This window comes from Esox lucius, chromosome 10 (assembly GCF_011004845.1).
Source record: "Esox lucius isolate fEsoLuc1 chromosome 10, fEsoLuc1.pri, whole genome shotgun sequence".
Taxonomy (NCBI): domain Eukaryota; kingdom Metazoa; phylum Chordata; class Actinopteri; order Esociformes; family Esocidae; genus Esox; species Esox lucius.
Genome location: NC_047578.1, coordinates 9,058,094 through 9,073,498, shown reverse-complemented (window position 1 = coordinate 9,073,498; position 15,405 = coordinate 9,058,094).

The window sequence follows — 15,405 nt, the reverse complement described above, 5'->3', positions numbered from 1 at the left end:
TAATTAAGCTATCTATCCTAGGGTTGCCACCCGTCCCGTATAATACAGGATCGTCCCGTATTGAAAAATAAAATGCACTGTCCCTTACAGAATCAACACGGATTTGTTTCGTTAAACTTAGATTACCACGAAAAATTATAAAAAACTAAATAGTTTCATGAAACATAGCGGAGAAGTATTTAATCAGAATGACAGGCGAGTTGTCACTAAACGTCATCGTTGCCCTGGTACCGGAGACTCAGACGCACGGTAACGTCAGCAGTGCGGTTCTCCCAGATAAGTTGAGCAGTTCCGTAAGCAGAAGATACGACCCTCTGCCCGCGCTACCCGTGTGTCTATGTGTGAGAGAAATGTAACCAATATCCCACTTAGTGGAAAGTAAAGTCACTTGTATTTATATAGCACATTTATAAACGTTGACACAAAGTGCTTTACAGTCGAGGCAGATGGATTAACATCTGCCTCAAAACTGCTATACGTGCAGGCGCTAGAACAAACGTTAAAAGTAAAGAGTGGACTTGACAAAAACCAAGGGACAACGTCAGACTGAACTAAAAGCAAGAGAAAAAAATGTGTCTATTTAAATTTGATTTAAAATTGTCATTGGTGGAACGGGACTTAATGTGGGATGGGAGACTATTCCAGAGCATGGGAGCAGCAACAGACAAAACTAGGCGACCTCGTCCTTCCCGGAGAGTGGGTTCTTGCTTCTTCCAAATCTTCCAAATAGTTTGTTTTGAAAGACCAATCATCTTGCCCATGTCTATAATCTGATGTTTTAATCCTTAATATAATTGATGCAACTGTTCTTTACTCTTATTTGCTCTATTTCCATTACATTCATGTTCACAGTAGCAGAGGACTTTGAAAATGATGAATAGAAATTCACCAGAATGCAGGGAATGAAGCCACCCTCATTGGGGAGGACCCCCAGACCCCCGCTTCATTTGTGTCCCCCGGGTTTGGGGCCGCTGGCAAGGTGTCCCTTATTTTTCCACATTGAAGGTGGCAACCCTAATCTAACCCCACAGCATGATATGTTGTTGACTTGCACAGGTGCATTTGGTTCATTCAGTATGGGTCTTGCACATCTAGCTAGTGTTAGTGGTTATACAGTTGTGCTCATAAGTGTGCATACCCTGGAAGAAATTGTGCAATTTTGGCATTGATTTTGAAAATATGACTGATCATGCAAGAAAATTGTCTTTTATTTATGGATAGAGATGATATGAAGCCATTTATTATCACATAGTTGTTTGGCTCCTATTAAAATAATGATGATAACAGAAATCACCCTAATGGCCCTGATCAAAAGACATACCATTGAAGGTTTGGCCTTCACAAAAGGTGAAAGACACACACCTGTGGCTTTTTAAATTGCAATAAGTGTCGAAAAAGGTGAAGGTTCTGGAGTGGCCATCACAGTCTCCTCACCTTAATATCATCGAGCCACTCTGGGGAGATCTCAAACGTGCAGTTCATGCAAGACGACCGTAGACTTTGCATGACCTGGAAGCATTTTTACCAAGACGAATGCCCAGCTATACTGCCTGCAAGAATTTGGGGCCTCATAGACAACTACTACAAAAGACTGCATGCTGTCATTGACAGTAAAAGGGGCAATACACAGTATTGAGAATTAATGTTATGCAGACTTTTGAACAGGGGTCATTTACATTTTTTCTTTATTGACATGTTTTGATTTATTATTGTGCCATTCTGTTATTACCTACAGTTGAATATGAATCCCATAAGAAATAAAATAAATGTGTTTTGCCTGCTCACCCATTTTTTTCTTTACAAATGGTACATATATTACCAATTCTCCAAGGGTATGCAAACTTTTGAACTGTAATTTCTCATTGACAGTAGTGAATGGAGGATGACATCAGGCATTCTCAAAGCGCAGTTTATATTTTTGAATACAAGGATACTCCCGTATATAATTACTCATTTGAATTCATGATGATTTAATAAATTCAGAGTATTTTGTACAATCATACTGACAATGTGATGTCAAACAAAGGCATGGTTCATAACAAAAAAATATAATTATGAGAATAAAAGCAATATTAATAACTATACAGTATATTTTATGTTATGGTCTCCTCTCTGAGAAATAATCCTTAGTTCCTACATACTGTGATCTAGTCAGTCGCGCGGTGGGGTTAGATACCTGGCTTCATTACTTTAGTTAAGCAACAGTAGCCTACTAGCTGGCTAGCTAGCCAACCAGATGTAGGCTGACATAACTAACTGTGCTTAAGTTAGTTGCCTGAAGTCGAAAACACACGCGGAGTTGTATTACCCATTGGTGATGCAGTCATTTGCTCAACATATGGTTATAAAAATAAACGTTATACTCTCATTTCAAGAAAATTGTGTCCTAGCTACCTATAGAATTTAATCTACCAGGATCCAGTCCGGATTTTCCGTAAGTCCCACCAATCGAGCCCTCTGAAACCACGCACACAAGGACCGAAGGAAAATGTGTCTCAAAAATGTGTAAATATAAAATTCAGATCCGTAAATAAAATTCAGATTTGTAAATATAAGTCAACACTTGTAAATGTTAAGCAACAGTATTTTACAGATTTGTGTTTTATTTGCAAAATATGTTTTTACATTTTCACAAATTCGTATTTATATTTATGAAACATGTTAACATATTTACAGAAAAAAATATTTTCACATTTACAAATCCTATTTTGGTTCTATATATATATATATATATATATATATATATATATATATATATATATATATATATATATATATATTGTGTATATATATATATTTACATATATATTTATATTTATTTACGAATATTGAGACACATCTAACTGCATAATTTCAGCTCATGCTACACACCTGCCGTAATGCATCCAAAACTGGCCAATGTAACAATGTAACATTATTGTGCTGATTGACAGAGATTACGTTGTTATTTGAATACAACAGGCTTTGAATTTGATAATGTTGTTATTCAAACTTTGTCCGGTGGTGCATTAAAGCCCCAAAACTAAAAATATTTACATGTCATATTGATAAAATGGTTATAAAGACAGACACCCAGCACTGGACTGTTAGGCAAACATTTAATACATGTTGATTATCCACAACAGGCAATTGACACCATCATTTAACAATAAAAAAACTAGGCTGACAGTTTCACACATTTTAATTAAATTATGTTAAACCCCAACATACATTGCAAAACCAGAGGTCAAGGATAGGGAAGGCCTTTTTAAATGGGAGGTAGGTGGTTTCCTGCGAGGGTCAGGGTTGAAAGCTGAATTTGCTCCTGAGTTTGGATATCTGGGTTAAGGACTAGGAGGTGAGAGGTCAAGGAGAGACCCTGGTGTTGGGAAGTAGCCGGTCTCTGTGCCACAGCGGCCTGATTCACAACACCAGCTGTCCCGCCGTACCAGAGTTGGACACCAGATGGTGCTCAAACTCCAAACCATGGTGTCTGTCCTGAGGGAGAGAGAGAAATATAATGACAATTGAGATAGAGAATAGAGCGTATTTCTTTGTGAAGATGAGTGGGAATTCCCCCTTCCCCCCTTGTGGATCTCTCATAGGTTGCTGACTAGTTTGTCTTGTATAACGGCCTTCAAGTTCGTAAAAACAACTTAAATTCACAGTGGCTGTATGAGGTTACTGATTCAGCAGATGTCGATTCAGGACGAGTTATTGGGCATCACCAAGTTGCCTAGAAAATCTGACTGCACCATGGAGGAAAATAATGTGTGTTTGTGTTTGGGATGGGGGGCGTGGGTAAAAGTAGATACAAGCCTCACTAGCTGAGGTCTGACCCGACACATATTGTTCTGTTTGCAGAGAAAATGTGTGTGTGTGGGGGGGGGGGGGGGGGTGCAAAGTAAGCGTTTACTTTGCATTTCAATTGACTGGGGATTAATGTGGAAAGAATGTGGAGAGTTTTAGCTCAGACAAAAGTCTGTCAGTCAGTCAGTCATCAGTTTTTCTAGTTGACTTTTAAGCATCAATTATAAACCACATTTTCGGGAATAGTGGCATTTTGTTGCGTCAGCCTCCATTAATATAATATGTTTTGGTAAGCCTCCATAAATATACGTTTTTAATGTTTCAACATCACATTCACGTCTCATATTTCTCAAGCACTTCTCAAACTTTGTCTATGTCCCCAATGAGATCCCTAAAAATGATTGGTTGTAAAGTTACAGGTAAATGCTATTACAGTCTTAAATCAGGGAGGCTTTAAAAAATTCTTCACAATTATATTCTAACAAAAGTTTGGGTCAGGTGGTGAGGAACAACTCTGGACCCTAATTTAAATAACAATTTCTTTGCAGGTTTTTGCTGAGTATCAGTAAGTATCCGTTTCTGTTTCTATTAAGGGGAGTAACACACCTCTCACAGGAAGCAGAATCAATAAGTGAACTTTTTGCCACGCGTTTATATACTGGCAGACTTGTCCTAACAAGTGGAACATGATCTGAACCACTCATTTATTGAGACCCACACGCACAGTCTGTATTACATTTTTAGGAGGCAACTGAATGCAGTGAGCAGTAACCTGAATTGCCACACTGTCTGAAAAAACAAAAGAATGGTCTGACAAAGAAAATAAATATAATCACAGGGAGTAGGAGAGGACGAACACTAACACGGGGGGATGCCGCTGTCTGGTCGGAAGAGCTGAGGAAAAAGAGAGAGCGAGAGCGAGAGCTGACAGAAAGACAGAGCTGATCTTTAGTAGTGTGTTAAATGGACAAGTGAAGACACTGAGGACCAGCTAACTGCTGATGTCTCAGTGAGCAGCCCATTGCAATGATCGCTCACACATCCTCAGACAAATACGGACAGAGAGAGGAAATGTGTGTGTGTGTGTGGGTGTTTATTGTTGCGTAAGAACGTACACTGTGTAATTTATCGTATTATATTTATTTAACCTATATTGTAAGGAAAGAAACGCTGAGACAGTAAAAAATATGACAAATATATACACACTATTCAAGAAAGGTAAACAGAGATATACAATATACAGATGTATAAAATACATAAAGCAAACACAAAAGCAAATTATGATCAAAAACATTATTCTGTGAAAAGGTCTTCTTATTGCTGTCTGAAATACCATTGATGAACTACTTCCACTCAGAATCTCTTGAAGATTACTTCACCCATGAGATGACAAAACATATTTAACTCAGTGGAGAGCAAAGGCATTACTAGTCAGCCGTTCCTGAGATCATTTCCCCTCCCCTAGTTTGCCATAGCAAACCATTGTCATAATCTAAAACCAACATAAAAGTTGAGTGAATTATTTGTTTTCTGCTGCTTAGCGGAAAGGCCTGACCTACACCAACGAAAAAGCCTATTCCTTCATTTCTTAATCATTGCAATGCACTGTATCACAATGCACACTGCCTTCCATTTTATGGCAATACGTTCCGTTTAATGTAATTTACATCAATTTCATTATTTCCTACCTAGGCAACGTGGGGCTGGAGAGAGACTAAACAGACGAGGAGACGTTCTTGAATCCCATTAAATCACCCTGAACTCTGCATACTATGGTTGTATAGAATTCCATAAATAGCCCAGCCTTTCACATAGTATGGTTGCCATGGCATCTGGCATCCAGTCTTCAGCATTATCAGAAGTCCACAAGCTTTTAGCAACGTAGGCCGGTTCTATAGATCCTCAGTAGTGTTCATGCGCAGTCCTTTGATGGCAATGAAGATTTATGTACACATTGATGTCTTTGTTACGTGCGTGTCAGTGCTCACTCCCTCGTTCATTTCCCAACACAGTTGTTCAGTCAGGCGCTGGGGAGGTGGGGAAGGTATTAAGCGTGTATCGTTTCGAGGTGCGTATAGGCACAATTTGGCTGGAGGGCGTGTCCTTCATGCTGAGCGTTTCCTGAATATATCATGAGAACTCTTGAGGACCCCACCGTGAGACTCAAAGGTGTGAAATCAGTTAGCTTGTGAGAGGAAGAATAACTTCCTGTTACGCAACCCTCCGAATCAGCCTACATGGCAGTAGCCATTTTGTTTAACCTTGCTCTCATACTGACTGGATTTGAATAATCCGACATCAATACTTGAGCCCAGTTAGTTGAAGCCCCAGGCATAAGACCTAGGACCCAGTTCATCAGGTCTCAGGCAGGTTGGCCATTTGCGTAATTCAAACGAGAGGTGAAAATAATACAGTGGACATTCAGAGAAATTAGTTCTGACCAATCAGTCTGTAAAACATTCAGTGCAGATTAGAAATATGAGACAGACAGATGCGCCTCAGCACTAATGCAACTGTAGGTCAAGATGTAAAATAATAATGTTGTAACTGGGGGGAATGACAAACAGAAAACAGAATATTTAGTGAGAAAAGCTAACCCAAGTGTTCAGAGCGTGAGTGTGTGTGTTTGCCGAAAGTGTCAGAGTTGAGGGGAAAGGGCAGTGGTTGGTTGTGGGTTTCTTTCTAAGCTAAAGAGATACACAGAAAACACACACACACACATTAGTAGCTGACTCATGCACCTGCTGTCCGCGTGTCCTCTCCAGAGAGATCTGGCGGAGAGAGAACACACCTACAGCATCTCGCCCCACCCGACCCCAATTGCCCCGCCCTCCCAGTTTCCATGACTTCACCCCGGGCTACAGTCATAAAGGACGGTAAGGTAATGGCTCTCATTGTATCTGGATGTTATTGGGAGTCACGAGACATGACTGGGGGTGGTCTATGGGCGAGGGAGAGAGATTGGGATTCTTTATTTCCTTCCACGCGTTATTCAATCCAGAGGAAGAGCAGTCTAATCCATAAACCAAAACATGCAATGTGGCTGTGGAGATAAGGGCTACGGCCAGCCAAACAGTTTAGCTCAGTGTTAACAGACTTGATTAACTACTCATAGGAAATGCAGAAGTTGCAGTATTTGCATTAAAAGCGAAACACAGCAGCTTTGAATTAATCCAGGCCATTTTTATAATCTGTGGCTTGCGTATGCGTGTGTGTGTGTCCGTGCGTGCGCATGTGCGTGTGTGTTCACAGGTCTGGTCAGGAAAGTTGAACCTGTGTGAGAACATCTTCCTTTGACTGTACAGCAGTAGAACAGAGTTTAGATGTCTAAATGTATACGCTACATATAGGCTATACAGTTCGGTTTTATGTGATCGTGTGAGTGCAACGCATAAAAAATCTTTGTGTTGCGAAGACAAATATCTGGGTGCCAAGGGAGCACTTACCCTGATAACTCCTTCAGGTGCCAGCAGTGTGTGTGTGTGTGTGTGTGTGTGTGTATGTGTGTGTGTGTGTGTGTATGTGTGTGTGTGTGTGTCAAAAGCTGTAAAGAACCTACTAGGTCAGCTCTTTAGCAGAACCTACTCGGCATCAAACACTGTTTCACGGAAACGCACAGCGTGTCCCTCGGTTGGTACTCATTGGCTAAACAGTAGCTCTGTTATTCAGAAGGGAAATATAGTTTACATAAGAAACATTTATATACATTTTATTGGGATAATGTATTTTGAAGCAGCAGTTGTTTATTTAGTGAACAGTGGTTCTGGAGTTCACTGAGAGGAAGAAAGGAATCCTGGAAACTTCCTGTCTGCCATCACACACTGGGTTTGCACGGCGGCCATTTTACAGGGATGTTCTGGAATGTTCAATCAGTGATTTCACTTAATTGTTCTTACGACAACATTTCCTTGTGTTCTGAGCATTATGTACTAAATGTCTAAATGTACTCACACTTCTGTCCGACTGGGCCGTACACGAATTTAACTCAGTACAATACAAATACACGTTTTATTCATTCTATAATCAGAACCTGTTTCTTTTCAATGCTTTGAGACTTCATTACGTAACAGAAAGCAATATAAATGTTGAATAAGTAACTATTTTTGTATTCTTTTTTTTTATCCACAAACTATATAGGAACACATATCCAGACATAACACACACATATCCAGACATACACCGAACACTGAAAAACTCACACACACACGTGCAATGAAAAATCACACGCATATACCAATGCACTCACTCACAAATACGCATGTACATAAAAACGCGCACACACGCACACGCACACACACGCATTGAAATACACTCTCATCGACTATGTCCTAACAGAGCTCAGCTATGGATGAGGGGATGGATGGAAGAAAGCGAGAGAGAAATAGAGTGAGGGAGAGATACACAGCTGGCTGTTTTTGCCTCCATCTTTAGACTAGGCCTTCTGTCTTCCTCCCTTTGCATCTTTCCCTCCCTCTCTCTCTCTCTCTCTCTCTCTCTCTCTCTCTCTTCCTCTCTCTGCAGCTATTGTCAGTCCTCAGGCATTGAATCCTATGGAACAGAGATTATACATAGATTGTAGAAAACCGTGAGTCGTGTTAAATTATGCCCAATTATACAAGGCTTCTTTCCGGAAAGATTCTTGGAATATATACAGATGGAATATGGAACACTCCCTGCCTCGCTATGTCATTCCAATGACGTTTCCATGTCCAGACAAGTCACAAATAACACACATTATGTAGTTGTAATTTCGATCCGTTATGATCGTATAGACAGGACGAGCCAAAGGGCGTACTGGGATCCGTTCAATATATCAGGAGGACACTAATTCAACATATTCTTTGTCAAACTCAGACACACAGAGTACCAATACTGTAAGCTGATGTTAAATGTGTCTTTGTCTGGGTTCATTGCTGATTAATTACAAGTCTCTTTCACACACACACACTCACAAAGAACACTACTGCTTTTCTGTACGTATCACAGTCATAGAAACATTTTGACCTTATAACTGTGCTGAAGGTAGCACACTGTTCATGACACACCTTTAAATGCACCATCTCCCCACTATGTCTCACCACATACCGCCTTGTCTCATAGGCCAGTCATATTATAGCACACATCTGGGCAACTCAAAGGAGTATATATTTGACACATCTGAAATGACCACTAGGGGCAATAGTGAGCGCTACATATAAATAGACTGGCGGTTTGCTAGGGCGTTGTGGATGGGGATGGTTGATGGGCATCCTAAGCCTCAGTCTCTGATTTTCGCTGGTTCAAATCCCCGGTAGCCTTCATACCAATTGTAACCTAAACCCTGTCCGTAATACCTAACCCTAAACTTAACTTCCTAACTTTAACGTTAGAATTTGTAACAGCTTACATTTTTCAAATACGTAACACTATACATTTTCCAAATGTGTTACATATTGTGCGAATTACAATTCAAATAAACCCACTCCATACCCAACGCAACACATCATACTTATTTCAGTGTCACAGATTTACATATTCAATGAAATGTCTACCCCAGACACCAGGCTGCAGAATAAACGTACCGTGTCCTCTTTTATCTACCTCTATGAACACGGCACCTATATATCCACACGCACGGTGACTATAGAGGTACATAAATATATATTCTATCTATGTATTTGTACGCAATCAATTTCCGAGATGAGCTGTCAACAGAGCTGTTTAGGGACACAATTTAAACATTGGGTCTAGTTCCTTTAAATGAACCAGACCCAATGAAAGTGATTTGGGTAAGAAGACTCCACAATGACTCCACAATGGAAGCATGTTTTTCCCACCCTCCATGAATGCATGTATGTATACGCATTTAATGTGTGTGTGTGTGTGTGTGTGTGTATGTATGTATGTATGTATACGCATTTAATGTGTGTGTGTGTGCGCGCCATGGCTGTGGATGTCAGGGTGAGGAGAGGCTTTGTCTCGATACTGAAAGAAGAAGGCTATGTACAGCACACACACACACACACGTATATACACGCGTGTTCTATGCATAAACAAGGCATGCACACACAAACACACGCATCAAAGAGTGATGGCCTATGGAGTGTTCTCTTCACTATAATAGCTAAGGCCCTGTGTGTGTGTGTGTGTGTGTGTGTGTGTGTGTTTGTATGCATTTGTGGGTGTGTTTGCGTGTATGTATGCATGTGTGTGTGTGTGTATCCTCAGACTCACCTGGTGATCCCTTGGAACTGGTTGTCGTGGCGATGCAGACTCCTCTGGGCTTACACTTTGTCTCCTCTCTTCTCTCTCTCTTTCTGACTCTCTCTCCCCACCCCTTCTATCTCTCCACCCCTTCTATCTCTCCACCCCTTCTCTCTTCTCGTTGTCTCTCCACCCCTGTCCCTCACCCTCTCCATCCCTTTTCTCTCTCTCTCTCTCTCTCTGTCTCTCTCTCTCCTTTCCCTTTCTCCCTCTCTTTCACCCCTTCATCTTTCTTTGCTGTAGTAGAGTAACAGTTGTAGCTCAGAAAGAAATGACAGCCTTGCTGTCCATCCCTCCCCACATCTCACCTGTCTCTATCCACCTCCCTCCCCTCTCAATCCCCCTTTCTCCATCTCTCTCAGACAGAACAGAAAGAGACATGGAGGAGAGGTCTTATGCAGGCTGAAGGGCCGTACCATTTTCTAAGCTAAAACAGGGGTGTTTCAGTAAAGAAATTCCTCTGTCCAAGTTCAGACAAATCCCATTAAATAGATCTCCATAAAACGACAACCGCAAATAATGTCCATGCACAGACTTCAGAGGCTGTGAAAGCAAACAAAAATCAAATGTACGGTTAGTAGTTCATTCACATCTTTTTATGGATGGACGGTCTCATTAACACCCTTTGTTTTGTGGCCAATTGGTCTCTATCTAGTTCTGCCTTCTGATTGGAGGACCTTCCTCCTTCCTTCTTCATCAAAATGCAAGATTCCAAGACAGAGTTAAAGTGTGTGTGTGCGTGCGTGCGAGCGTGTATGTGTATCCTAAATACATGTGACATTTGGCACCAGTGTGGTAGTAGTAAGACAGCCTTAATCTCAGTCTATGTGGGCACGATGAGAGAGGAGAAGCAGAGAGAGAGAGGGGGAGAGAGAGGGGGAGAGAGGGGGAGAGAGAGGGGGAGAGAGGAGCTCCAACAGACATGCCAGTCACTTCCTGTCACAATATGTCTTACACAGTCTCACAATATGTTCTCTAGAGAAGACCATGACTGACGGAGTGACCCTGGTTTACAGAGAGGAACCCACATCGTAGCAAAAGGCCGTTGCCAGTGAGAGCTCTGTGTCTCTGAGGAATGGGAATACGCTGACTCACGGTGACTGGGACGGATTGTGTGTGTGTGTGTGTGTGTGTATATATATTTAAACACACACAGTTTTTGTGCTTAGCGAGGCATGACACACACACTTGAAATAAAATATAGTCTGATATGTTAGATCAATATAGGACTGTTGTAAGTAATATTCACATCATTAAAACCTCTTAGCTTCCAGAAAATACTTTATCCCTTGGAGAGCTTTGGTCACAACCCATCCATCATCTGTTTGTTAGCTGAAATAGAAGCAAGCGTTATATCGGTGTGTAAAATAGCTTTACTTTGGCACACATGCACGCACGCGCACGCACGCACGCTGCGCACACACACTGTTCTCTCTCTTGCTCCTGCCTTAATTGCATTTCTATATTTATCAGAGCTGAAGATGCTATTTTAAGTCGGATGCTCTGGTGACTGATATCAGAAAATTACATTATTTAGCAAAGGTGTGTGTCTTTCTTTCCCCTCCCGCCCCCAGTCTACACTCTCCCCTACCCTTGTTTTCCGTCCATAACCCTCACTGTCTCACCAACCCCTCTGTCCAGCCAGACCTGACCATCTACCTCTCTAGCACCAGGCTGAATAATGGTCCAGACTGCCGTTTGGAGAACAAATATAAAACATTCAGATTTGAAGGAATGACAGATTCTTACTAGATCCCAGGGATAAAGTGATATACAGTGCAGTACATAAGCATTTGGGCAGTGGCTCAAGTTTTGCTGTTTTGGCTCTATGCTCTGTCACAATTGGATTTTAAAATGATACAGTGATGATGGGGTTTAAGTCAGTTTTAATTCGAGGAATTTATCCGTATCAGATGAACCATAAAGAAATAACAGCATGTTTTGTACACAGTCTCTCGATTTAAGGGGGCCAAATATATTTGGACAATTGGTTTGTTTGCATAACTGGTGCTAGTGTAGCGGGGCGCGAAACGGCTAGTGAGTTAGCGGTCGGCGCTGGTAGCGCTACAATCGCTTACATCACTGGGCCTGGGACCTTGAAGCAGTAGTTTCTATTGCTCCGTGGGACAATGGTAATGACGCTATCTGGGTGACAGTGGCCATTGTGTTCAGAGGGACCACTGGTTTGAGCCCTGTGCGGAGTGGTGGTCCCGCGGGGGGGGGAAGCAAAGCCGTTACGCATGCACAAGAGAGCCGTTCAATGTGTTGTTGTGATTTTAGGTTCTATATTTGCAATTGTTGTCGGTTACTGGTGTCTGACAATGCAAGAATCAAAGAAGTGTCAATGCAGGTCAGGCTGAATAATTGATAACATCACGTGTGCCAAATTCCACCGTTTGGTACATTAAGAACAAAGAAAGCACTGGTTAGCTCAGCAATGGTAAATGGACCAGCAGACTTTGGAAGACCTCTACAGTGGATGACTTCAACAGCCAAGCTACCGAGAGCGGACTGCGAAGTGCAAAAGTGCCACTCAAAAACAGGATGGCCTAAAAATAAAATACCAAAAAATACCCCCCAAAAGAGCCTGCTGAATTCTGGATAAAAGTATTGCGAACTGATGATAAAAATATTAATATGTACCACAGTCATGGCTAGTGAAAAGTGTGGAGTGAAAATGGGCTAACATACCAACCAACCTGGCAAAGAAGTTGGAGGGGGTGATATGTTTTGGGGATGTTGGGGTGCCATTAATGACTTCACTGATGACAAAAGCGCTTCCTAAAACACACAATATCTACTGGTCAAATGGCATGGGGGCAATTTTCTGGTTGCTAAGATTCTACACTGTTAACTCAGCTTCTGTTCATTTGGGAAAACAAGCACTTAATAGTTTATGGAATCATTGTGCCACTTGAATTGCTTTTTATATATCTTATTAAATATCCCAAAACCTATTGTTTTCAGCTTTTGTAAGCTGGTTTTCCAAATGTTTGTATAACAGGTGCACTGTAAGGGGAGAGTTGGTTTGCTGTCGTCGCTCTAACTTACAGAATCCAGGAACTAAATAAATACACAGTGTATCTAAAACGTATTCACCCCTCCACTGACGTCTCCACATTGTATTGTGTTTCCGACAAACAAAATCAAAATGGATTTTATGAGGAATGTCATTGTCACAGTGGAAAATAGTAACTAATGCTAAAGTGGATTGCTCTGAGGTTGTGTGCAGAGCAGACCATGGAATCTTCAGCTCGGTGACTGACACCCGTATAGATGTCACAGGCCTTTTGGTGGCCTCCCTGTCTAGCGCTCTTATCGCCCCAACCCCCCCAAGTGACTTGTTTGTTACAGATGTCTGCCCAGTGTCTTTAGGCCAGTGGTTCTAAAACCTCTCAAAAATTGTGGTTCTCAAAATCCCATGCATTCGATGTATTCTAAAGCTACCACATCAGCTTTAGTTTTTTTTAACTAATCATCAAGCCCTTCAGTAAGTGAATCAAGTGAGCGAGTTCAGGGCTACATCCAGGGTTCACTGAGGAGAGGTTTCAGAAGCACTGCTTTAGTGCCATTGGGCTGTGGTGCAGTGCAGTATGGGTAGTTATGACTGTGTCCAGACTTCTGGAAAGAGGGGGTGGATCTAGTTGCTAAGATACATGTCTGGCGCCAACAGTGTAATGGCCAGTTCCTGTGTCTCTGGCTTTTTTCTCTCACTCATTCCCTGTCTCTCGCTTCATATCCCTCTCTCTACACTCCATGCGTCTTTATTTCTCACTTTTTATCCTACCACTGTCTGCACTGTCTGGAGTTTTTGCTTACGTGCATATTTGTTTGTGTGTCTATTTTCGAGTGTACACATTTGCATGTGTGGTATTTTCACCCAATTGAATGGATGATATTGATCTACAGGGACCTGATCTACTTCAGGATACCAAACCCTGCAGGAAGGGATGACAAAGAAAGATACGGGGAGAGACAGTGAGAACTTGAGAGACAGCGAGAAAGAGAGAACAAGAGAGAAGGAAAGAAACAGAGAGGGAGAGACACACACACACACAAAGCATATTCACAGAAAGACAGAGTGAATGAGAAAGAGGAAAGAGACACAAACGACAGAGACAATATAGGTGAGACACAGGAAGGAGATGGAAATAGAGACAGAAAGGAGACAAAGTGAAGAAACAGAAAGGAAAAGACAGAAAGAGAAAGTGAAGGGAGAATGGCAGTAAACCAAACCCATATGCACCTAGAACACACTGGCAGACACACAATACACAGCACTGCCCAGCCCCTTCTGCCTGACGCCTTCCGGTAAATGGAATCTCATTTTAAATCTAGATCTGCATTAGTGCCGGATCTGGGATTAAGAAGCAAAAATCCTCACTGTGTCTGTATGGCGGTGTCAGTTTATAAAGAGTTAATCAGGCTCTAAGTGGTCGACCTGAATGTTTAATTTGTTGGGGAACGTATGTGTGTGTGTGTTTGTGTTTATGTGTGTGTGTATATACTTCCAGTTAGGGAAATACATTGATCATAATGGACTCCTAGACTTTGGCATAGGGTCAGACCAGAATGTTCCATAAGTGAGACTGAAGACCAAAAACCTTTCAATAAACCCTACTGAGTGTAGGAGGGGTTTTTATTTTGTTTGTGTTCCTTGATCCCCAGGGCCTGATTAAAACCCCTGGATGTGTGTGCTTGTTCTATTTAATAGGGCTAATTTGGGATTTGAAAAAGCGGTTAACAGATGAAGGATGGACATACAAATCCCCAAATCCCACTTTAAAAACAAAATTTAAAGACAAAACCCCACCCCCATGCTAAAAAATGTTAAGCTAAATAAAGACAGGTATTACAACTTTCCTGTTAGGGAATATACAAAGATGTCACGTCACCCTGCAAAGACTGTGATTCATTTCACTGGTGAGATTGTTGTCAGAGCACCGATGCTTCGATCCACCGCCCCCTTATGAGCACATCCCGACAAGCATCACTCCCTTACCGATTTAAGATCAGCCTAATCACACGGGGGCAAGGATTTCAGAGGGAGCGTTAGCGTAAGTGGAAAAGTTTTCTACGTCTTGACTGCCGCGCCTGAACGTAGATGTGCTGTTCACACCAGCCCAACACTACAACAGCATGGATGTAGATCTCTTGATCACTTTCCACGCCACACTATGTTGTGTGCCAAAGACAAGCGGAGACAAGGATTGATACTGTATGTTAGCTAAAGATAGCGGCACTAAGACTAATACACCTACGGTATAGGTTGTCATAGCCGCAATGTTTTGTAATGTTTGTTTTACTGACTCCTACCTGAAATTGAAGTTCATAAAACTGTTGTTCCATACGGAAATATAATAAGTGGCAATA